This window comes from Lepidochelys olivacea (genome assembly GCF_965140295.1).
Source record: "Lepidochelys olivacea isolate rLepOli2 genome assembly, chromosome: 9".
Classification (NCBI taxonomy): domain Eukaryota; kingdom Metazoa; phylum Chordata; order Testudines; family Cheloniidae; genus Lepidochelys; species Lepidochelys olivacea.
The window spans coordinates 91,748,334-91,772,736 of NC_140419.1; the positions used below are offsets into that span (position 1 = coordinate 91,748,334).

Genomic DNA, 24,403 nt, shown 5'->3' on the forward strand with positions numbered 1-24,403 from the left:
GTGAAGGGAGGAGGGCTGGGAGAATTGTTAGAAAGGGAAAGCACCAGGGGAACTTATGTGGGAAATGAAAAGTAGAGACAGCAGAGCCAGCAGTCCAGCAAAGTTTATTAGATAAATGCCTGATTTCAGCATAGCATGATCATAAACCTACTGGCTAGCTATAAAACCGATATCAATGCCAACCCATAGATGTGATTAACTCATGGATTTGGAATCAAGCTTTAGTTCAACAGAAATGTTTCCAGCCCTCACTGGCTGCAAGAATAATCGTTCCCAGGAAAGAGAACCTACGGCGTTGGGATGAGGAACACAGTCATTTGCTTTATTAGGGGTGAGAGTTAACTTCAAATCTTGACGTGATATGCTTAGACTTTGATGCTAACCCTTCCTGAATAAGATACAGGCAGCGAACGGTCCTGTAGCAGAGTGCACCTGGGCAAAACCTCTCAGTCCATTCACTGAAAAGGACGTTAGAGGAAAGCGAGCCTAGAACAGGCCAAGCACTCAGCAGCTTTAGCAAAGGTGGGACAGCAGGGCTCAGTTCAGACTCTGACTTGCCTTTTTCTGCATTAGAAATGTAGGTCTTTACCCTGAAATGTCTTCTCTGCCAGAAAGGGAACATAGTAACACTGATGGGACCTTTCCAAACTAAATCATTTAGGAAACCCAGAAAGCCTCCCCATGCCCCCCAGAACCTCACATCTCGCTCTGTGTGGAACTGTCTTATTTCATACAGGTGATCTCTCCATCCAAGAGGGCCTCATGGGGTAGTAGGAACAACAAGCCTGACAAAGGACTAAAAAGGCACAAAGTCCTCCCTGAGAGAATTCAGCCCAATTGCACAAGAAGTCATAGCAGTCAGGGCCACCCCTGGTACTGGGCACCACCTGCCCTTTCCGCTTGGAAAGAGAGAAGAGAACACACCTGAGATTTAACAATAGCATCAACACATCCTTCACAGAGGGAATCCTCCTGACTACCCTGAACTGCACAATAGTCCAACCAGAACTAGAAAAGCCACCACTCTGTGCTTTTCACCATACAAGTCACTGTGCTATGTCTAACTTTTTCTGAGCAACCTAATCAAGAAGGTGGTCGGGAGTGGGACACAAAACACCAGTCTCCAATGCCCTGGAACCTCTCTCAGGCTTCAGGCCAGGACATGGTACAGACACAGCCCTTACTGCTTTGGTGAATGATGTCCACACATACTTATCCTGCTGGGCTTCTCTGCAGTACGTAAGATAGTTGATCACTACAGGCTCCTGCCCACCCCCAAGAGAACACAGAGGGGTATGGAAATACCCCGAAACAGCATGCATCTTTCCTCTCAGACTAAATTCAGAGGGTTGCGATGGTCAGTTGACCACTCTGCTTCCAGGGGCCTTGCCTATGCAGTTCCACAAGGCTCAGTTCTGTATCCCATCTTATTCAGCATCCACCCGAAGGTAGCCAGGAAGCTGGTGGAGTACCATTAATATGGTGATGACATACAGCTCTACATCTCGTGTGTCAGACGTATGTAACCCTTCTGCCCGTCAGAGTTGGCATCAACAAGGGCCAGGTTCAGTATCTAGGGGTTCCTTTTCAACAATACAACACAAAACTGCCTCAAGCCTCCACCCAGGGACAATTACACATCACCCCCTGGGCACCTCTAAAAGGCAATACTTCCCTTCTCAAGCACAGAGTCTGAGTGTACCAAAAAACTTTTAATAAAAGGAGGGAAATAACTGCATTAATTTGGGGAAACACTGCAAACAGAGCTCAAACATAAACCATGAGTGAAAGACCCACCTGCAAGTAAGTTGGGCAGTGTCCTTTTCCCCTCAGGTTCTTAAGTCCAGCAACCCAAAAGTCCCTTTAATGTGGCCGTCCCTTCTCTGTACCCCACTCACAGTTGCTGTCCTTGGACAGCACAGACCCAGAGTTGCATCTGCAGCATTCAACTCCCAGCTGGGGGGGAGAGGGAGGGGGAAGGGAGGGGGGGAGGGAGAGGGGGAGTTAGGAGGCATCTTACTCGCTCTGCGGCTCGGGCATTCACTCTCCATGCCTCTCTGTGGGGCTCTGCTCTGGCCCTCTCCGCCAGCCGACCTGCTGGCCGCTCACCACACCTCTCCGCCAGCCGACCTGCTGGCCGCTCACCGCACCTCTCCGCCAGCTGACCTGCTGGCCGCTCGCCAAGATGTCTTCAGGGCCCACCACTCAACACAACTCTCAGTGATTTCAGCTGTTAGTGGGGGAGCCTCACTGCTGGTGCACACTGGGTAGTCCCTTGCATCAGAGATACTATCCCAAAGCAAGTCTAATATTCAGAGCTAGGTATCAGTGATTTCAACTCTGCAGCGTGTAACAAGACTAAATTGAGACTAAATTAGCTCTGTTATTACACAGTGGAGAGAAGAAGGGTCAGAAGGTGTCTAGGGCCCACACCACCAAGTACAAGTACCTGTCCCCACCATCTCTCTCCTCACTGGGCTTTGGAACCCATGTCGCCTGCCTAGCGAGTGGCACTTAGTTGAGGGTGAGTCTCTCCATTGGGAAATGCCAAGTACAGTTCTGCTGCCCAGGATTCACATAACAAGGATTACTCCTGCCCCAATAACAAGGAGACTGGGAATCCAACACCAGCCAAAAGCGACCACACGGGCAAGCAATCCCATCATGCTGAACACCTAGGCAGGGTGGGTTTGCCCATGCAAACGAGATCAGCTCCTGAAGTCTTCTTCAACAGCTCATCACTAGATGTCAGGGGAGAGCTCATTCAGACTCTGCTTACACATAAATAGCACCCATGCCCAGCTTTCTCACTGCCTAGTGGAGAGGAATACCTGGATGGAGTGGAGCTGGTTGAAGCTAACCCCCGGCAATGTGGAGAGGATGCTGGTAGGAAGAAATGGCTTGTTCCTCCTAATATACACCATTATAAAAAGCAGCTCTTGCACTGCTCAGTCAGTTCACAGCCTTGTGATCCTTTTGACTTCTCATTCCTACTGGATCTCCAGTTAGCCATGGCTATAAAAATCAGCCACTGCCATCGGCAACTGGCTAGTATATGACATCCCAACCTATCAGACACAGAGATCAGCACATTTGTGACTTCTAGGTTTGACTACAACTCATATCTAGGAATTAAACTAACCCCCGCCCCAGCCCCAAATCCATCTGCCGAAGAGCCCAGCACTCCATATGCTTAGCAACACAGGTCACTGCAAACAAACATCCCTGGTGCTACATTTTCTGCAATAGCTCCCCATTGAATACCAAAGCCCAGCACAAGGTGTCTCTCCTGTTATCAAAGCCTTATGAATCGAAATTAGAGCTGGGTGAAGTTGTACGGACAAAATATTTTTTCAAATGAAAAATGCAAAGTGGAGTCAAATATTTAATGAATTCCGTGTGAAAATTTCCAAAAAAAATCAGTGTTCAGTTTAGACATTTTTGAAATGAAACGTTTTGATTTTTCAATTCCAAAGGACTATTAAAAATAATTAAAAACCCCAAACAAAAAAGCTTCATTTCAAACAAGATGTTTTGTTGGACCTGAAATGAATTTTTCTTGATTTTTCAGTTCAGCTACTGAACTGAAAAATCTGTTATTTGCACAGCTCTAATGTAAAGTCTTTGGAAACTCCTAGACATTAAGGTCAGAAGGGACCATTGTGATCATCTAATCTGACCTCCTGCACAACGCAGGCCACAGAATCTCACCCACCCACTCCTGCGATAAACCTCTCACCTATGTCTGAGCTATTAAAGTCCTCAAATCGTAGTTTAAAGACTTCAAGGTGCAGAGAATCCTCCAGCAAGTGACCCATGCCCCATGCTGCAGAGTAAGGTGAAAAACTCTCAGGGCTTCTTCCAGTCTGCCATGGAGGAAAATTCCTTCCCGACCCCTAATATGGCTATCAGCTGAACCCTGAGCATGTGGGCAAGATTCACCAGCCAGATGAAAGAATTCTCTGTAGTAACTCAGATCCCACCCCATCTAACATCCCATCACAGGCCATTGGGCCTATTTACCATGAATAGTTAAAGATCAGTTATTTGCCCAAATCACATTACCCCATCATACCATCCCCTCCATAAACGTATTGAATTTAATCTTGAAGCCAGATAGGTCGTTTGCCCCACTGCTTCCCTTTGAAAGCTGTTCCAGAACTTCAATCCTCTGATGGTTATAAACCTTCATCTAATTTCCAGTCTAAACTTCCTGATGGCCAGTTTATATCCAGTTTATTTGGGACTGTTGTGAAATTCCTAAAAGTGTGTTTATAGATGGTGTGTGTGTGTGTGAGAGAGAATGATTTAAGACTATCAATGGGAAGGGGACTCAGAATTTAGCGGCAATGCTTATTCTGATCATAACTTTAACCTTGAAAGGGGATCCCGCTCCTATTGAAGTCTGTCACCAAATTCCCATTGACTTTAATGAGGTTTAATCTTACATAATTAAAGCTGATGGAAGTTTGGCTATTGATTTCAGTGGTGCAGGATTAGGCCCATATGCCGGAGAAGAAGTTTTGTAGGTTTTCATATACAGTGGCTGTTGCCAAGGATCAAGCGTTATTAGGAAGCTGACATGGACAAGAAGGGGATTTATGCTCTAAGTATTAAAAGCCGTTAAATACTCAGTTCAGTATAATGAACCCTTTTGAAACTGGCTAGGAAGTCCTTACTATCTACTAACAAAAGCCAGGACCGAGGTCTATTTCCATGCACATCCTGTGCAGTAGGCATGAATTTGAATGGCTGTTAAACTGCTGTCTGTCTGCTTTAAGATCAGTTGTGGGCCCTGCCCATCCCCTCTGTTTCCATAAAAGCAAGACTGGTGGGGGGGAGGGGAGAACACATATCCCAGCTCAGAATGGGGAAGCATCATCTCAGCTGTATTGCTCACCTTTCTCCTTTCACCCCACTGGTGATGCTGCCAGGGAACTGGGATTCACAGGTGGCGGCAGGACCGGGAGAAGGCCGCTCACGGTGACATCATCTGGCAAAACCATGGCAAACCAGACACCATAGGATTGGTCAGTATTAACTTACCTGCTCCACCCTTAGAGGAAATGCAGGGAGACTGAAATAAAGGATTGGACCAAGCCCATACCTTTTCAAGATGCGAGAGAAGTTTAAAAATTTTAAAATACAGAAATCTTTTCTGTTGAGTCCACCATGGAGGGCATGCATGTTGCCATCCCTCTTCCCTGCTTTATGCTGCCGCTTGGCTTACAAAGCCCTCTAGATGGTGCTGCTCAGCAGGAAATGATTGCCACTTCATACAGACACATTCATCTCCCTAAATATTTCCCTCCCCGGTCTCAGGAGAGACCATGGGCCCCGTGCATGTGCTTGTAGGGGGGTTTTGAGTTAAAATGAGAAAGTACTCCAAGGGTACCCCGTCATTCCCCACATTTCAATTCATTTTGCTGTCATGATAAATCAGATTTTGTTTCAAAGGAAGTCTGGTAAGGTAATTTTGCAGGTGATTCATTCAGGCTGCTCTAGAGTAAGGCAAGAGGGAATCTGTACTGTGTTTCACTGAAGAAGTAAACACTTTCTTTTAGAGTGAGATGTGACTGTGGGCAGCATGAAGACAGTCTTTGGTACCCAGCACATTTTCATCACTGACTGCACTAGTGTAAGTCATCTATTTGAGAATCTTCCCTCCAAGCAGTCGGTTTTGTTTAACTAGATTTGGAATAAGGTTATTTGTTTTCCTTGTGACGAAGCTTGGCTTTGAAGAATGCCTGTTTTGTGACTGGTTAAATTGAACACACATGGTTCAAAATCTTCTCCCTCCTCAAACAACCCTGGGGTTTGTCCCATACAAGGAGTTTGATGGAGTTCTTAACTAGGGACTTCTAACTGAATTATAAGCCCCAGTAAATGTGCTGGCAGCTAGAGAGTGGATGTTCCCAGCAGGAGACTCTTCACCCACAGCACTTTTCTCGGTTTCCAGATAGAGTTCTGCAAAATATTTAAATGAGTAAAAGGGGGGGAAATCTATATTATAGAGGCGACAGAGAGTTTGTCATAGAAGACCCACGCATGTTCTGTTATGCATGTTATCAAGGTTGCACAAGTTACCCAGGGAACAACTATTTGGAAGTTTCAGATTACATACAACCCTTTTTTGGTAGGAATGCTGCAGCTATTTGCAGTTTACATAGTTGAGAAGTTTGGAGTTTCGTAAAGCATCTAGAAATTTTTATTTTAAAGTTCTGAGTCTGGCAAAAGAATGTGCAAAACATTTTCCTCCTTGGTTCTAATAACTGTTTTTCACAGGACATTTTTGTTTTTAAAAACACCCATCTATCTCTACATGGAAGCCTATGCAAACAATAAAGAATAAATAATGCACACAATACAGATCCTTGGAGAGTAATTTTTCTTCTAGTGAGGGTGATTACAGACCTGATTCAGCAAGGTATTTAAACATGCATTTGACTTTAAACATGTAAACAATCCCCCACTGACTTCAATGGGACTAATCAGCAGTTCTCAAAAGGTGGGTCGGGACCCCAAAGTGGGCCGCAACTCCGTTTTAATGGGGTTGCCAGGGCTGGCTTAGACTTGCTGGGGCCCAGAGTTAAAGCCAAAGCCCGAGGGCTCAAGCCTTGGGTGGCGGGGCTCAGGTTACAGACCCCCTGCCTGGGGCTGAAGCTCTTGGGCTTCAGCTTTGCCTCCCCCACCCACCCCAGGACATTGGGGCTAAAGCTTTAGCCCTCCCAATCAGGGCAGTATGGCTCAGGTGGGCTCAGGCTTCGGTTCCCCCACTCCTGGGGTCATGTACTAATTTTTGTTGTCAGAAGGGAGTCGCAGTGTAATGAAGTTTGAGAATCCCTGAAATATTGCTTAAAGCTAGACACATTCTTGTGCTTAGTCCCACTGAAGTCAAGAGGGGCATGTCTACACTTAGCTGCGGTGATTGATGCACTGGGGTTGATTTAGTGGGTCTAGTGAAGAGACCCGTTAAATCGACCACAGATTGCTCTCCCATCAACTCTGGTGCTCTGGTCTCCTGTCGATGCAGCGTGGTGTAGACACCGCAGTAAGTCAACCTAAGCTATGTCGACTGCAGCTACATTATTCACGTAACTGGAGTTGCGTAACTTAGGTCGACTTACCCCCATAGTGTAGACAAGGCCAGAGATTGCTTACATTTTTAAAGTTAAGTGTAGAGCTGTGCTAATTTTTGACAAACTTTTTGCCAGCACAAAACAGATTTCGTAAACACTGAAATGTTTCATGAATTCATGTCAATCTTGCCAAAGTGTCTGTTTTGGGGAAAGATAGTTAAAAAAAATCTGGAAAATCTAAACGAAAATGTTTTGATTTTTCAGTTTGAATTTCCTTTTTTTTTTTTGAAATTGTCTTTAATTTTATTTATAAAATTCAAAAACATTTAAAAAATGCTTGAAATTGAAACAAAAATATTTGTTCCAACCAAAATGATTTGTTTTAAGTGCTATCAAACTGAAAAACCCATTATTTACCCTGCCATAGTGAAACATGCTTAAGAAACTTGCTGAACTGGAGCCTAGTTGTTAAAGGCCAGTTGGTAAGACACAAGTTCCTCCTCAAGGCGGAGATGATCAAAATACAAAAGGGTTCCAATGCACAGATAGACGATGCAGTGCAACACACTAATTCTTGTTCTGCTTGTAAAATAAAAACACGTAGTGTCCCAGAACTCGTATCTTGCCAGAGCAAAAGGAACTTTTACTTCAGAAATATACAGTTCTGTCCAAAATCAAACCCCCTAGGTTTGAAAGTAGATTCCTAGATCCAAATCAAGTCCCACTTCATGGCTGAAGTGGCAAAAAAGGAACTCTCACATCTTAATAGCCAGGCAGCTCTAAGGAAGATTTGGGGAGACTCCTGTATCTTCTGATTTGCCCGCTAAGTTCTTTTCTTTTTAGCTTTGTAACAACCGATGAGGTGGAAGAGACCTCGCTGATGTCCTCACCCAAGGCAAATAAGAATTTTAATCCAGTTCAACTGTCCATCAGTTAATTGTTTTCTCCATCTGTTTTTTCTTCTTCCCCTTTTATGGGGAATTGGATTAAAATTCTTATTTGCTATGCATTTGTCATGTAGCCAAGACCTTCTGCCTGATCATGTGTTATTACTGGGATCAGTCTGTGCAAGCACTCTTGAGCTGGCAACTAAGGAGGAGTTGGTTATTCCTTTCACATCCCAGATGGATCTTTTTCTACCTCTGCTTCTTCTGGTAGCAGGTACTACAGTCCCTGAGGCTTCACTGATTTCAATGTGCCGGGGTAGACAAGCAGGTCCAGGGCTAAAAAGTTTAATATCTGGATCTTAAATAAAAGAGCAGTTAAATTGCGAAGAACATTTTTTATGGCTCCTGGCATTCATTCTTCATTTACAGAATTAGGACACAATTTTATAGTTCCAGCCTGCTTTGTTCCCAGGTGATCTGTCAGTTAAACACTGGCACAGTTACAAGTCATGACAATACTTGTTAACAATCTGCTTGCAAAACTTGGACCATTCAACACGAGTGATATCATATGTTACTGAATGATGATTCTCTGCTCAGTTACTTCTTTATAACAGGGCAAAGAGTGCGAAAGAAGAGTGATGCATCAACACTGGATGGAGGTGCAAAAGTAAAGGTCCCGAGCACTGGTGCTGATTAAAAACGTCATGGCAATGTCACAAGAGCAAGATTGTTAAGGTCAGCGTCCAGTACCAATTCTAACATGATTAATCACATTCTAAGTTTTCCCCTGCTGTTCCACTTGGATATAAACATTTTAAAAAAATATAACTCAAGTGACTTTAGAGAAAGTAGAAAATTGTTAAACGTTATGGGACAGATTCTACCAGCCTTACAAACACTGAGTAGTACCTTACGACGTTGGACTATTCATGGAGCAGTCCTGCTCATCTGTCCCTAAACGCTTGACATGGATATTGTGAAAAGTACCTTCAAACTAGACTGGAGCGTCAATCAGGATCTGACCCAGAGCCCATTAAAGTCAATTGGAGTTTTTCCATTGACTTCAATGTACTCTGGGTCAGGCCTTTTCAGAATATTGACAGATTACTATATCATAATAGGTGTATTGGAGAAATCTATATACATGCCAACAATCCAACATTGTGCTGTAGCCACCAGCCTAACAGGTGACATTTTCCTTGTGGAGAATGTCTTATCCCCACAGAAAAAATTTCTCCTTGGATCCAAAGGTGATAATTACAAAGTACGCTATTTCCCTAGTTTCAACTTGCAATTAAGACATTTTCCTGTGGAATGCACAAAAATTGCTATTTCCTTCCCTGTGTTCCCACTAGACAGACTGAATTATGAGGAGTGTCTTTTAATCATTCCCATCCCATGCCACATCCTTAATGTATGCCATTTCAAACGACTGGGAGATCAACAGGTTAGTATAGTAATTGTATCACTGTGAGAGATGTTTACTCTCTGTAATCTAGAACCTTTTGCATAGTGCAGTTTCCTGTTACCTCTCTTTTGTATTGGTAAAGACTGGAGGTAGCAACTTCTGTAAGCAGAACTTTACTGAACACTTGATCCAAAATCCACTGAAGTGGGAGTATTTCTATTGACTTAATGGGCTTCGGATCAGACTCTAATATATTAAGAATGTGTCTGAATTGGGAGTCTGGGGACATAATGGAAAGCCTCTGGGCCATGAAAGTCACAGCATTTCAGTTTAAAGATTATTAAAGAACATTTAAAATCCTGGGTACTAGTGGCACAGAAACATTTAGCCAGACAGACAGACTGGCAGTCATTTCCACGCTCCTCTTTGCCTTCTGGCCTTTATGGGGTTACTTTGTAATAGCTGAGCTGCTGGTTGTAGGCCTGTGTATCTATCTATAGTAGCGAAATGTGCTATTTACTGAGTTAAACACAAATGTTTCGAGAGCATTGTGCTACAAAAATGCAATAGTTTCATTTATAATTGAATAACTGTATTACCTGTCTAGTAACTGCACTTACCTCAAACCAATAGCTTGTTTCATTACTGTAGCACACAGCAGTGGCAGCCAAAATTCACTGATGCTTTGAAAGCAGGATTCATCAGACATGGATTTCCACTGCAAGACATTGTCACCAAAGTTATCAGTGGATGAAGGTTTTTAAAGAACCAAGCCCTATTTTAAGAACCAAAGAACACACAGGATGTGCTAACAACTGCATCCCTCTAATTGCAACCCACACAATCCAAGAGTGACACCTCGCTGCATATAGGAAACAGTTCACCTATCACTAAATTGCACCCATCTCTGGGGATAAAACAGAGCACCTAACAACAACACACAGCAGCAACAATTCAAAATAGTTAGGTGACTGAAATAACATAATATGCAATAGAAACTGCTATGGGAATTTAAGGCAGAATGTAATGATCTGAAGTGCGACCTGGCCGGGACATTGGGATTCAAACCCCAACTCTAGTGATGTATATTATGAGATCTTTAATGAGCACAAATGATGAACAATGTGGCATTATGGCTCATCCAAAAGATAGCACAGTGCCCTTTAAACAGCATGGTGTGTTTCTCTATTGAAATCAAAGGAAACATCACTTTCTGCAACAACTTGGGCTTCTTCCTTTGATGTCTCCGATCCAAGAACAAACCAACGCTGATCCTGCTTCATTTTAGGAAATCTGATTAGATTGCAGCTCAAGATGACATGGCTGAAAGAGTGCAGACCGTTGGAGCAGACTGGAGGTAGTACAGCTCTATTCAAGCACAGGCTGGAATGAAGAAGGGTTATTACTGACTTTCATAGCATAAAAGCAAGATCTAGTTACAAGCTTCATGAATTCTTCCTCATAAGAAACATAGCTTTTTTCATAAAAAGGCCTATTCTTTATGTGAGGTAGATGTGCTTTTAAAGGTAAGATACCATCCTACCCTTTAATAAGAATAACGCATCTACACAGACCTCTCTTAAGTGTCACTTTCTAGGGAGTATGTTACTGTAAGTGAAACATTGTTCTCGGAAAATGGGATGTTCATAATAGGTGCTAAGGTAAAGTCATGGTGTAGGAATTAAAATAGTACCAGGTAGGAAACTGACATCAGAGCAGGAGTAAAAAAGTCAAGGACAAGGTATTTGGTTTGTCGCTGGATATTGACAATAAGCCTGGTTCGGAGTTCATTTTATGTTGTTTTTATGGCAATGTTTAGTCCTGATTTTTACTGGCACAAGTGAGATTAAAAGCAGGCCCAGTGTCCAATTTTACAGATGATAATGAGGTTGGAGGTAGAGCAAATGCTGAGAAACAATGCAACCAGATTCAAAAGCATTGGGATGGGTAAGATGACTGAGCAGCAGATGGCAAATGCAATATATAGTGTAGACACAGAACTGTCGGGGATTGGTTCACAGGGTTTTGTGTAGACATTTTTGAGAGTCTGCACTCTTAGTCTTGATTAGACTGAACCCCAGAATGCAAAGTGACCCTAAACCAAAACCACCAGTGTCTATTAGTTTCCAAAGCAAAACTCAGTTCTGAGTCATTCAAACCTTTGTGTTGTAGGTTGCCAGAACTCACCTAATCGGTCTAGCCACATTCAGGTAGCACCAGGACTGCAGTTGTGGCGAGCCTCTATGGCTACAAAGAATGGAGGCTCCTGGGGTACTCTCCCTTGCACACTCAAAGGGGTGGGATACAATCTGGACTGAAAGCGGGGGAAGAGAGAGAAAGATATTCCGTGCAGGAAGTTGACGGACAGAGACATGTTTTTCTGAACATCTCAGAAATACGAAACTCCGATGCTGTGTGCACTATTGAAAAGTCAACAGTTATCGACAGTTACCACACCACCACAAAGATGGGAATGGTATCAACAGAGAAGATCTCAGAGAGAAAGAGCAACAAACATCTTGCATGCCATAGTGTAGCAACTGCTAACACAGACTTTTTAAGTGGCAACCACTGCAGGTATCCTACGAGTCAAAAGTAGGAACTCTGACAGAACTATGTTACTCAAAAGGATAATAAACCCTATACAATTTATTCCCAGGGAAGGCTGTCAATAAACAGGGAAGGAGATCAGTAGGTTCATGATTGAAAAGCAGGGAGGTAATAGTAGGCAAATAATCCAGGGTGGAAGGCATGTTGGCTTGGAGATCCTGTGCCCAAGCCCTGTGGCTCCAAACCTGCATGCTGCTAAGCACCTTCAACGCCCACGATTTCTGTTCCAGTCTCTCATCCTCAACTGGAATTGAGGGCCATTCACACCTTTCAGGCTCAGTCCATGTGACCAAAGAGAAAGGGGGTTACAGAATCCATATGATGCATAAGGAGGTTTACACATACTGTTGCATCTCATGTTGTTCTTATAAATAAAACTTGAAAGGGAACCCTCCCCCCCGGTGATATTTCCCCCTGTGTTGTATGACAGAGTTTTGCTTTTTTTAGCATGGCTGTTTTCACTTTGGAACTGCATTGACAGAGACAACCCACTCAGAGCTTGAGGGGCCAATTTCTACAATCGCATCTGTGGGCTGGATCTCTAAAAATAACGCAGCCTCACATCAACAAGTTGTGGAGCTGCCCCGGAGGCGGCAGAGCTTGTGCTAATCAGCTCCCCACTTGTGAAGCTCCAATAACTCCCAATTCTCAGGGCCATCAGTCCCTGGCTACATAGAGCCATAGGGGTGTGTCTATTGCTAATTGCTCTGTACAGCCATGGGTAGAGATACTGGGAGTATGGCTTATGGGCAATGATGTTTAGTTATCTGGGTGAGTCCCCCCCCCCAAATTCTCCCTCTGATCTCTAAGGACTTCTGCAGAAGATCACCTTCCCCATTGGTGCAGGGGACTCCCATTTCTAATAGTTGTGGTATCAGAGAGTTACTGAGCATCTATTACCTTCCTGGTTTTTTGTTTTTTTTTTTAAACGGGCAGTTTTCTTCCTCTCACTTACCACTGAAGCTCACCTGCCAGTTAAGAAACTAACGAAAGCCTCTTTGAAAGGATTCCATTTGCCTCCAAGGTCCCTCATACTGGGATCTTCCTTGGGATCTTCATACTCGGATCTGAATTTTTCTTCTTGCACATCACCTAAGGCCTGCAATGGTGTACAGGGGCCGACAGCTGTGTCCTCACAGAGTGGCAGCAACTCTGGGATAGAGAGCCAGGCATGTGGATGATGAACTTCAGAAGCTCAAATTACACCCACCACGTTGCAGCCTGGGTCACAGATCCAGTACAAGGCTTAGCAGGCTGTGACTGGAATGGCTAGAGTGGCTGCCACAATGCAGAAATGTGGCTTAGTTCCATCTTCACAGCATGACTGTGGGGCTGTGATGCAGACAGTCAGATGTGGTGGAGGAGTGCATGATTAGATGACTGGAGGGTGGACTGGAACCCCTTGTTGCCCTTGATGATGCAGCAGTTAGATGGCTAAACAATCTAGATATCGACTTGTGATATCATATGAGAGAAGGAGAATCTATGCCTGCAAATCTGCCTCTCTGTAACTTTGCCTGTGTACTCAACTCCCTCTAACAAAGTCTATACCAGCAGGAGAGTGGAGTGGGGGGAGAGAAAACCTTTTGTAGTGGTAAACACCCATTTTTTCATGCTTTGTGTGTATAAAAAGATCTTCTATACTTTCCATAGTATGCATCCAATGAAGTGAGCTGTAGCTCACGAAAGCTTATGCTCAAATAAATTGGTTAGTCTCTAAGGTGCCACAAGTACTCCTTTTCTTTTTGTGAATACAGACTAACACGGCTGTTACTCTGAAAAAAGTCTATGCTGTGGTCACTTCTCACCTTGACTTCTGCAACACACACACTGTCTCCTGCTCTGTGCCTCTCAGAGTCCCAGGGCTTCAGCATGTACAGAATTCTACCTTCTCATTACTTGAGTCCATGTCGGACCCAAATCTGAAATTCCCCATAGTCCAGGAGTGTCTGGATCAGCCCAATGAAGAGAGAGAGAGCGAATGCAGAAAAAAGTTAGAATGGCTTAAAATATTACAAGGCGAGATTCCTAAACAGCTGTTCTTTGGTGTTTGGTGTCTACTGTCTAATGCAGAGAAAGAGCTGAGAGTCAAGGGAGAGTTTCTAAGTCACATTTATAATGAAAGTTTAACTAGCCAAAGACTTTTCACACTCAGCCAGGTTTAAGATTAAGAAATGTAGCCATGAACATGAATAGGAACTAAGAGGGAACTAAACAGTGGAACTTGTAAATATCAGGAGAGAAGAAAACCAGAATCCAGATGTTTATTTATGCTAAATATGTTAAATAAGTTTCATATTTTGAAAAAATGGACAATGCACATGATGGGTGCCTAACGTGGGTTCGGGAGGAATGTATGGAACTCCATTTCACAGAAGTGGGGCAGATATTGAGAGATTTGAATTTACAGCTAATTAATAAGCCTGTGCACAAGATTAATGTGTCACTATGTGTTAGCTTGGCACCTGGCCTTTCTTTAATATAGAGGTATTTCCAGGGGATGGTGGTTCCAAGCTGGATGGCTATGCAGATTAACCTTAAATCAGGGTGTCATAAATATAAAGGGAAGGGTAACCACCTTTCTGTATACAGTGCTATAAAATCCCTCCTGGCCAGAGGCAACATCCTGTTACCTGTAAAGGGTTAAGAAGCTCAGCCAACCTGGCTGGCACCTGACCCAAAGGACCTGTCATAAATATAAAGGGAAGGGTAAACCCCTTTGAAATCCCTCCTGGCCAGGGGAAAGCTCCTCTCACCTGTAAAGGGTTAAGAAGCTAAAGGTAACCTCGCTGGCACCTGACCAAAATGACCAATGAGGAGACAAGATACTTTCAAAAGCTGGGAGGAGGGAGAGAAACAAAGGGTTTGTGTGTCTGTCTGTAGTCGTCTTGGCCAGGGACAGAACAGGAATGGAGTCTTAGAACTTTTAGTAAGTAATCTAGCTAGGTATGTGTTAGATTATGATTTCTTTAAATGGCTGAGAAAAGAATTGTGCTGAATAGAATAACTATTTCTGTCTGTGTATCTTTTTTGTAACTTAAGGTTTTGCCTAGAGGGGTTCTCTATGTTTTTGAATCTAATTACCCTGTAAGATATATACCATCCTGATTTTACAGGGGGGATTTCTTTATTTCTATTTACTTCTATTTTTTATTAAAAGTCTTCTTGTAAAACACTGAATGCTTTTTCATTGTTCTCAGATCCAAGGGTTTGGGTCTGTGGTCACCTATGCAAATTGGTGAGGCTTTTTATCCAACATTTCCCAGGAAAGGGGGGGTGCAAGTGTTGGGAGGATTGTTCATTGTTCTTAAGATCCAAGGGTCTGGGTCTGTAGTCACCTAGGCAAATTGGTGAGGCTTTTTACCAAACCTTGTCCAGGAAGTGGGGTGCAAGGTTTTGGGAAGTATTTTGGGGGGAAGGACGCGTCCAAACAGCTCTTCCCCAGTAACCAGTATTAGTTTGGTGGTGGTAGCGGCCATTCCAAGGATAACGGGGGTAATATTTTGTACCTTGGGGAAGTTTTGACCTAAGCTGGTAAAGATAAGCTTAGGAGGTTTTTCATGCAGGTCCCCACATCTGTACCCTAGAGTTCAGAGTGGGGGAGGAACCTTGACATGTGTTTCTCTCCCTCCTCCCAGCTTTTGAAAGTATCTTGTCTCCTCATTGGTCATTTTGGTCAGGTGCCAGCGAGGTTACCTTTAGCTTCTTAACCCTTTACAGGTGAGAGGAGCTTTCCCCTGGCCAGGAGGGATTTCAAAGGGGTTTACCCTTCCCTTTATATTTATGACAGGACCAATAAGGGAACAAGATACTTTCAAATCTTGGGGGGGAAAGGCTTTTGTTTGTGCTCTTTGTTTACGTGTTGGTTCTCTCTTGGGACTGAGAGAGGCCAGACAGAAATCCATCTTCTCCAACCCAACCTAATCCAAGTCTCCAATATTGCAACCAGTATAGGTAAATCAGGCAAGCCGGATTAGTTTATCTTTTGTTTTATGTGAATTTTCCCTCTGTTAAGAGGGAGATTTATTCCTGTTTTCTGTAACTTTAAGGTTTTGCCCAGAGGGGGATCCTCTGTGTTTTGAATTTGAATACCCTGTAAAGTATTTTCCATCCTGATTTTACAGAGGTGATTCCTTTGCCTTTTCTTTAATTAAAATTCTTCTTCTAAGAACCTGATTGATTTGTCATTGTTCTTAAGATCCAAGGGTTTGGGTCTGTGTTCACCTGTACCAATTGGTGAGGATTATCATCAAGCCTTCCCCAGAAAAGGGGGTGTAGTGCTTGGAGGGATATTTTTGGTGAAGACGTCTCCAAGTGGGCTCTTTCCCTGTTCTTTGTTTAAAACGCTTGGTGGTGGCAGCATACTGTTCAAGGACAAGGCAAAGTTTGTACCTTGGAGAAGTTTTTAACCTAAGCTGGTAAGAATAAGCATAGGGGGTCTTTCAGGCGGGTCCCCACATCTGTACCCTAGAGTTCAGAGTGGGGAAGGAACCCTGACACAGGGTAAAAGAGACAAGATTATTGAACAGAATATTAAATTAGCAAAATCCTTTCAAAAGCCTTGCGTACTAAACTCAAGCTCCATCCACCCCAGAAAAATCTTCACACTCTCTCTGTTTCAGAATGAAGAACCTATTCTTTTCTGCACAGCCTGGAACAGCTTCATTTTAAATGTGCTCCGGTCCAACTTTACACTGGCAGAGATCACAAGAAGCAGGGGAAAGGTCATAGGAACGGTGGTCTTCCGGCACCTCCGCAAAGCAGATTATAGGAGTAAGTGAGTCTGTGCTCTCCATCTATGTGTAAACTGGGTGGATATTAGCAGGGTCCTAGCTCTGATACCCAGACGTGCAGAATGGGATATTTTGCTTATAACCTTAGGTGTCCATTCTTCTTTTCCTTTTCATCCCAGAGCATCTGCAGAGATACAGGGAGCAGCTACACTGTCACCATTCATTCCTGTTCATGACTTTAAGCCCAGCCACATCCCTCCGGTTGTCGACAGCCTGGTAGGAGAGTCCTTCTCCACATGGGTCTGAAACTGTACTCAGTCTGCCTTGTTGTTAGCATTGCTGGACAGCAGTGTGGGCAGGGCCTATCCCAAGACAGTTCTACAGGTGTTATCAAGAGACTGATGAGGAAACAGTCACTGTGGCCTGCATTATGAATTTTTTTTAAATGACTCATGAAGTTTTTAATTCATTTCAGTGGGAGTTGCAGCTGCTCAGATTTCCTTTCATTCTCTTTATAGACCTGATCCTGGGAGGTGCTAAGTGCCTTCTGGAGAGTGCTTTAGCTTGTTTCCTGTACTTACCATCATCTGCCTTTTCCCTATATTACTCTCTGATCAGACAGACAATTCATTTAAACTAGCTCAACATTACATGAATAATGAGGGGACTGCTAACAATTTTGCTGTTTGACAGCAATACAAATTACACCATGCATGGACACTGAGGGCCCACACCCATAAATACACAGGGCTCAACAGTGACAGAACCCGGAGGTGGCAGGGGGCCACTTTTTAACATGGGCATAATTTGGAGGTTGCAACACTGCTGCATAGTGCAGTCCCTGCCCAAGCTGCTCTGCGCCTGCCTGAGGCTTACAGTTTGGGGGAGCACACCATCCCCTACCCCCCAAACTATACCTGTGTTAAAAAGTGGGGGAATGCCCCCCCCCCATCCCAGCGCCAGTGTCCTCCCCACACTTTTACAAAAGTTCCAGCACCCTTGATAGGGCTAAACTGTCAGAGCCCTTAGCCAGTCACACAGGGGAATAAGAAATTTCAGCCTCCCTTATTCCCTTGCTTGTTTCTGCTCAGAATAAGTCTCTAGCCACAGGGGGCCCTCAATTCCCATTGATCTGCTCTCTGGCCCAGTCCTCCAATGCCCACAATGGCAAAACCCCTACTGAAGAAAGGAGGAAATCTGCACATACCTGATGGAGTACAGAGAAATTCTCTGTTCAACAATTCCAGAGCAAAAAAATGCATTAAGCATTAGTTTACAACTGAGTGTTTCCCCTTTAGCTTTTCTTCTTTATCGTAATATACAATAAAGATTAACATTTGTTTTCAAGAGGGCCTGGGGTATCTTGGATGATGGGACTTCTCTGAAAACGTTATCAACAATCTCTGAAGTTACCTTCTCACAAAGCACTTCAGAGTTTCTGGAGTGGTAGGAAAAGTATCCGTATACATTAGAGGCAATCCTCAGCTTCTTTTCAGAGCACTTGTACTAAGGGGAAAATAGATCCCTTAATATTTTAAAAGCCATTTACTGTAGTGCCTCAAATTATTCTCAGAAGTAATACTCCACTAACAACAACAGGATCATCTTACTCTAATATAGTGTCGTTCATCCCAAAGTGCTTAAAAACCCAGACATACCAAAAAAAATCACTTCACCCCTCACTGGAACACGGGCACTGCTGGGGAAATTAAATAGGAAGATTGTAACTCTTCTGACTGGTACATGGCTAAGACACTAGGGTTAGCATTAGAACTGGTCAAACAACAGAAAACTGATTTGCAAACCTAACAGCTTGACATCAATTCTTTGCTGTTTGGGAGGTTCTGTTATTCATTATTCAGAAGCATTCAGCGATTAGTGGGAATTCCAGAAAATGTTTGTGAATCCTGAAAAAGTTTCATGAGCTCATTTACTTGTGATTATTTGTTATTCTCCTCTTTAAAGAAAAGGAGGACTTGTAGCACCTTAGAGACTAACCAATTTATCTGAGCATAAGCTTTCGTGAGCTACAGCTCACTTCATCGGATGCATACTGTGGAAAATACAGAAGACGTTTTTATACACACAGACCATGAAAAAAATGGGTGTTTATCACTACAAAAGGTTTTCACTACCCCCACCCCACTCTCCTGTTGGTAATAGCTTATCTAAAGTGATCACTCTCCTTACAATGTGTATGATAATCAAAGTGGGCCATTTCCAGCACAAATCCAGGGTTTAATAAGAACATCTGAGGAACGGGGGGGGGGGGGGGGGATAAGGGGGAGAATAAACAAGGGGAAATAGGTTACTTTTTATAATGAATCAACCATTCCCAGTCTCTATTCAAGCCTAAGTTAATTGTATCCAATTTACAAATTAATTCCAATTCAGCATTCTCTCGTTGGAGTCTGTTCTCCTGTTTAAGTGTTTCGTCCATCCAATCTAGAAGCTGAAATGATCACTGTACGCTGCAAAAATAGTAAGACAAAGTGAATATTTTTTTGAATGACCCAGAGTCTGAAAGTTTCTCATCCAAACCATTTGTACTCTGCTTGTAGAAGGTATTTAAGCACAGGACTAGCTTTAAGAACCTGAATTGTCCCATTCAGCGTGCTTGCAGAATGGTGCAAGTGACGTTCAATGTATTACACATGTGTTCTGTATGCTGCATTAGCTTGCTACTGAATTTGTTTCCAAGTGGATGGAGGGCCCTTGAATTTGCAATGCACTTTTCTCTTTAGGTCACCAGAGTCTAATTTTTCAGGGCTCAGTGCAAGGAGCATCTGTTTATTGAGGCTTTTGTCTGAGATGGATTTGGTGTGAGCAGAGAGTCTTATCCAAAGGATTTGGCAGGGCAACTGATTGATGAGCATGTCTGGGTTTTGCTCTCCTGTCTGGCGGCTGAATTCTAAACTTGGGATTGTCTTTGGCTGCTATCAATTGCAGGAAGTATGCTACAAAATTTTTTATATCTGATTTTGTTAGGCACATTCTTCTGAAAACTGAAAAGCAAAATGCTATAAGTAAATGAATAAATCTGTATTTTGTTGGTATTTAAATATCAAAATATGCCATGCTGTACTCTGAAAATGAAGCCACAAACACAATCTTCCAACATATAAAAGCACTGTTATACTCACTTAAAATCCCTTCTTAAAACTAGAGCCTTACATCACTTAAGATGTGATGATCTCTTTGTATTTTACAGTACCTAATTGCATGCATCTCCTGCCTTGATATAAGTAATACTTCAACTCTGCTTTACTTGTATTTACGGTCTTGAATATGTACGGTATGATATGTACTTTGATTTGGAACAGGAGATTAATTATTATTTGAAGATTTGCTACACTTGTGTGAATTTGCTAGAGGGTAGTAGTTGTGCTTTTCCTCAGAGTAAAGCTTTGGGATCTTTTTGTTGTTAGTGTCTTACCATGTATCTTAAATGACCACTAACTGAAGGCACATGTTGGTTACTAAATTATTATTAGAAGGAACACTTGCGGATAGAATTACCCATTAATATGATGTTTTTCTGGTGCAGAATTAACCCTATGGAATTGTAAAAGATCTGGCCTGGGTTTTATTTGCGTGCAGCCATGGAATAGAAGGCTTAGAGGCTACTATGAAATGGACACAAGGATGCCAGCCACATAAATATAGGAGAATCTTCTGCTCTATCTGCATGAATGACATTTTATGTAATGAAAGTGGTTTAAAACCACTTCTATTTTTTGCAGAGTTCCATTGTAATTGACACAAATCCAAGCCATCTTGCTCCCTTCTCTCCCAGGATTTTAAAATTAGTAATAACAAAAATACAAGACAAACTGAATCCAGAAGTTAACCCATACATCTCCCTCTATTCTGCCACGTTAAGAAAAAAATTACTGCAGGAACAGAAGGCTATTAAGAAGATGCAGACACTGAGTTAGGGCTTGAACCAAAACCTATTGAAGTGGGCTTTGGATCAAACCCTTAGTATCCCCACTCACTCCCTTCTCTGCGTTTTATTGGTAACTCAGACACAAACAATTGCCCAACTGGAATATGTCCATGACAACTGTGTGAACAGTCTAATCCTTGACAAAAGCTCTTTGATATCTCAATGATTGTGGGTGGTTAGGATCTCAGCCTTCTAGCTCATCCAAGAAAGGTCACCTCCAGCATCAGCATGCTCTAACGCCATTGGAGCACTGATTCAGTATGGGTACAGAGGGAAGGGTGCCACCTGAGTCCTTGGTGGTCATCAGGCAGCCCTACATCTTATAGCATTCTCAGAGTATTTGGTCACCCATCCAAATGCTGACCCGGCCCAACACTACTTGGTAGGTTTTTTCAAACTGAGATTGCACAAGGTCTAAACGAACAAAGTCAGACTATCCTTGTTAGAGAGTCACTACTCAGAAGAATCAAAAGAACATTCTGTGAGGGACAGGTGGACAACGGGACGGTGTGCCCCCTTCCTGAAGCCAAGACACAAGAGGTCACGCAGATTAAACAGGTTTCTGAAATCAACAGGCAAGGATCCATTGGTGATGGCTCCTATCTGCACTAATGACACTGCATTGAAGGATATCTTGCAGATGGTAGATCACTTAGGGGAACTCAAGAAGCATGTCCAAGTGATCTTCCCTGTCCCATGAGCAGAGAGACAGAAGGCAGAAGATTCTGGAAGTGAATGACTGGCTAACTAAGTGGTGTAGGGCAGGGGGTTTGGTTCTGTGGAACACTGGTGCATCTCCAAGGGGGAGAAGTGGCTGTACAGTTTAGATGGCCTGCACCTCCGTAGAAGCAGGGACCAATCTCCTCGGGGACAGGCTGGCTAAAGTCATCAGGAGAGGGTTAAACGAATAGCAGAATGGAAGAGTAAAAAGGGAAAAATATAAGAACCCCAAATTGAGATGTTGAGAACAGAATTAATCAAGGAACCAAAGGACATGAGGAGAAGAAGTTTGTGAATTATCTATACACCACTGCAAGGAGTTGCGCCTGGGGAACGAGGAACCGGAATCGCTCATTTATGAGCATAAATTCAATTTAGTTGGCATTACTGAAACCTGGTGAGATGATTCATATGGTTGGCATTGTAAAACCAATGGCCTAACCTATCGAGGAAGGACTGAGTGGGCAGAAGGGACGGAGGAGTGGCACTCTGTCAGACAGGGCATTACCTGTTTCTGAGTCACCGATAACGCAGAAGAAAGTGATCTTGAATGCTAATAGAGCAGTGTCTGAACAGATAAAGCACAAGATGGGGGTACTAGTTGATGTTTGCTACAGCCCACCAAATCGCCCCTTATGTGCCTATCTACAATGTGTAGGAAAAAAGCTGTGTGATCACTGGAGACTTTTAGCTGGAGGTCTCATGCTGCCAGTACTAAAACATCCTTAAAATTTCTAAACATAGACGACAATTTCCTGTCCCAAGAACTGTTACATTGAGGATGGGGGAATTCTTTATTCAACTTTGAAATGGACCACAGAACCTAAAAATTTAATGCTGGCTTAGGTACAACTTGATCATATTTATAATGTACAAGCAGAATCAAGTCCAGACCAGTAATATATATACTTGGATCTTTAACAGGGCCAATTTCAAAGTTGAAAACAGTTATCAGCCAAATCAGCCATGAGGAAGAATTTAAATCAGAAAAAATTAGCATTGGAAATTATTTAAGAACACCTTACTAGGTGCCCAAAAAGCTACAATCCTGGAAGAAGGCCATACTGGTTGAAAAACTGACCTGGATTGGAGGGGAAGTGAAGGCAGCTGATACATATATAACAAATGGAAGAAAGGGGAAGTTGATAGTAATGAATATAAATCAGAAATTTGGAATTGTAGAAAGTTGACAAGGGAAGCCAAGGGACACATGGAGAAATCTATGGCCAGCAAAGTTAAGGACAATAAGAAGCAATTTTCTAAATATACTAGAAACAAAGAGAAACCTGATAGTGCAGGACTACAACAAAGGCAGAAGTGTTCAATAAATATTTCTGTTCTGTATTTGGGGAGGGGCGGAAAACAGGTGATGCAGTCTTATCATATGGTGATAACACTCATTCCATTCCACTAGTATCTCTGTAAGATGTTAAACAGAAGCTACTAAAAAGTTAAACATTTTTAAATCAGCAGCTCCAGATAACTTGTATACAAGAGTTTTAAAAGAGCCAGCCAAGAAGCTTGCTAGACCATTAATGTTGATTTTCAATAAGTTTTGGAGCACTGGGGAAGTTCCAGAAGACTGGAAGAAAGCTGATGTTGTGACAATTTAAGAGGATAAATGGAATGGGCTTAGGCAATTATAGGCCTGTGAGCCCGACATCAGTCCCAGGCAAGATAATGGAGTGGCTGATATTGGATAAAGAATTAAAGGAGGGTAATGGAATTAATGGAAATCAGCATGGGTTTATGGAAAATAGATCCTGTCTAACTTGCGATATTTTTTTAATGTGATTTCAAGTTTGGCTGATGAAGGTAATAGTGTTGACATAGTACGCTTAGGCTTATGTACGGCGTTTGATTTGGTACTGCACAACATTTTGGTAAAAAAAACCAAACATTGAAGGATATCAAAAGTAAATGGACTAAAAACTGGCTACGTCTCAAAAGTGTAAGTATAAATAGGGACGAATCATTATCGAGTCGGTGTGTTTCCAGTGTGGTCCTGCAGGGATCAGTTCTTGGCCCTATGCTATTTAATGTTTTTATCAACGTACTGGAAGAAAACAAAAATCACGGATAAAGTTTGTAAATGACACAAGAGTTGGCGTGTTAAATAATTAAGAGGACAGATCACTGATTCAGAGTGATTTGGATGTCTTGGTAAACTGGGTACAAGCAATGTGTTTTAATACGGCTAAATGTAAATGCATACATCTAGGAACAAAGAATGTAGGCCATACTTACAAAATGGCAGACTATCCTGGCAAGCAGTAATGCTGAAAGAGACGTGGGGGCATGTGTTGGTGGATAATCAGTTGAACATGACCTCCTGACGCGATGCTGTGGCCAAGACAGCTAATCTAATCTCCGGCTTGCATAGACAAGGGAATCTGTTTTGCACCAGTGTGACCTCTGCTGGAATACTGTGTCCTGTTCTGGTGCCCACAATTCAAGAAGGATATTGATAAATTAGAGAAAAGAGTGATTACAGATTAGAAAACATGCCTTGCAGTGATTGAGCTCCTTGAGTCAATCTATGTACCTTAACAAAGAGAATGTTAAGGGGTGATGTTACAGTCTAAGAATCTACATGGGGATCAAATATTTAACAATGGGCTCTTCAGCCTAGTGCAGAAATGTATAATAGATAGAGGATGGATGCTAGATGATGGATAGATGATAGTATAATGTTGAAGCTAAACAAATTCAGACAGGAAAGAAGGCATACATTTTTTACAGTGAGAGTAAATAACCAATGGAACAGTTTACTAAGGATCATGGTGGATTCTCCATCACTGACAATTTTTAAACCAAGATTGGATGTTTTCCTAAAAGATCGGCTCTAGGAATTATTTTGGGGAAGTTCTATGGCTTGTGTCATACAGGAGGTCAGACTAGATGATCATAATATTCCCTTCTGGCCTTGGGACCTATGAATTTTCTGGATCACTACAGTTCCGCGTCAGACTAGTGTGCTTCCTCCCCTTTTGGGGGGGGGGGAAGAGGGGAGA

At 42.8% G+C, this 24,403-nt stretch overlaps 1 long non-coding RNA gene across 2 annotated transcripts in view; it reads right to left on the minus strand.

Annotated features, from left to right (window-relative positions):
- Positions 1-24,403, minus strand: part of LOC311526177 — a 37,879-nt gene that overhangs the window by 3,815 nt on the left and 9,661 nt on the right. For both annotated transcript variants that reach the window (XR_014712961.1, XR_014712962.1), the window contains 3 exons: positions 9,998-10,095; positions 4,901-4,993; positions 2,021-2,305 (listed from right to left, as the gene is read on the minus strand). This is a non-coding gene — a long non-coding RNA (uncharacterized lncRNA). The remainder of the gene's footprint in view (positions 1-2,020; positions 2,306-4,900; positions 4,994-9,997; positions 10,096-24,403) is intronic.